This window comes from Meleagris gallopavo, assembly GCF_000146605.3.
Source record: "Meleagris gallopavo isolate NT-WF06-2002-E0010 breed Aviagen turkey brand Nicholas breeding stock chromosome 29 unlocalized genomic scaffold, Turkey_5.1 Chr29_random_7180001950988, whole genome shotgun sequence".
Classification (NCBI taxonomy): domain Eukaryota; kingdom Metazoa; phylum Chordata; class Aves; order Galliformes; family Phasianidae; genus Meleagris; species Meleagris gallopavo.
In genome coordinates this window covers 1-1,159 of record NW_011100625.1, presented here as the reverse complement: position 1 = coordinate 1,159, position 1,159 = coordinate 1, and the positions used below count along the sequence as shown (strand labels likewise).

General features: G+C 56.9%; 1 long non-coding RNA gene across 1 annotated transcript; it reads right to left on the bottom strand.

Annotated features, from left to right (window-relative positions):
- Positions 1-13: 13 nt before the first annotated feature.
- LOC104915563 lies at positions 14-1,159 on the bottom strand. Its single transcript, XR_796401.2, has 3 exons — positions 1,135-1,159; positions 738-787; positions 14-374 (listed from the first exon to the last, which is right to left on the bottom strand). It is a non-coding gene; the product is annotated as an uncharacterized LOC104915563 (long non-coding RNA).

Below are 1,159 nucleotides of genomic sequence, written 5' to 3'. Positions count from 1 at the left end.
GATTCCATATTTCCAGAGGAGCATCACCCCCTGCAGCCCAACCCCTCCCCTCACAGCCCCCCCGCTGCCCGGGCTGCACTGCACAGGGTGCTCACCAGAGCCCCGTGTCCAGCAGGTGAATAAATGAGAGGCCCAGCCAAGCAGCGAGACGAGGCACGGGTGTGCACAAATGCCAAAAGCTTTATTTGATGCCCACACTCAGCACGATGCTTAGAGGACGGGAGTGGGCTGCAGCGGTGCGGCATGAAGCGAAGCTGAGGGACCAGAGTGGAGCACTCAGAGTGCAGCCTGTGTGATCTGCTCACGGGAGGAGATCACCTTCCCGTCCTGCACCTCCTCCACGATGGTGCGCACCTGGCGCGAGGATGTAATGGCTGTAGGGAGAGGCAGAGAGAAATTCCTTTAGACTCTGTCTGGTGCCACATCTGGTTGTTCACAGGCTTCATGGGCTGGTTCAGTTCTTTGGCTCCGTGAAGTGTGCGGACACTGGCTGCTCAGCTACAGGGTTTGTCTGGTGTGAAGCACCCCTGGGATAAAGGAATGCTGGGCATCTCCCACCCTTACAGCTTCTCCTTGTGGTTGCTTTTTATGGGGGGCTCCCGTGCTATCCTGCCTCTGCCACTGCCTCACCCAGCAACACCCTGGGGGCTGCCTTTCCCTGCATCACTTTGGCAGCTGCTCTAAAAGAAGTCTCAAAGCTGTGTGCCGTGGGCGTGTGGAACAAAATGCATTCTTACCGTCTCTACCAGAGTGTGAGGACATCGCAGAGGAGTACTGGGAAGAGATGCTGCAAGAAAAGGAGAAAACAAAAGGGAAGTTAGGGAGAAACTCTTGTTGTTTCATCAGCCCTGTATGCAGGCAAGAGAGGAAAGCAGAAAAGTCGTAGGAACTATGATAACATCTGCTGCACTGGGTGCCCCTGCAGGCTGAGGGACCACTGCTCCTTGCAGCAGGGAGTGCTGCTACTGAGCATCCCTCCAGAGGCAGCAATCAGGGAAGGAACCTTTGGGTAACTGTGCTTGGAATGCAAAGAATCACAAGGCCTGAAGGCTGCAATCAGGTTGAAGCCCCAACCAGCACTTCAGGGACCCCCACCAGCCTTCCCACCGCCCCGCCCACGCAAACCCCACGCACTGTGCGTCCTCGCCCTCCAGCAGCC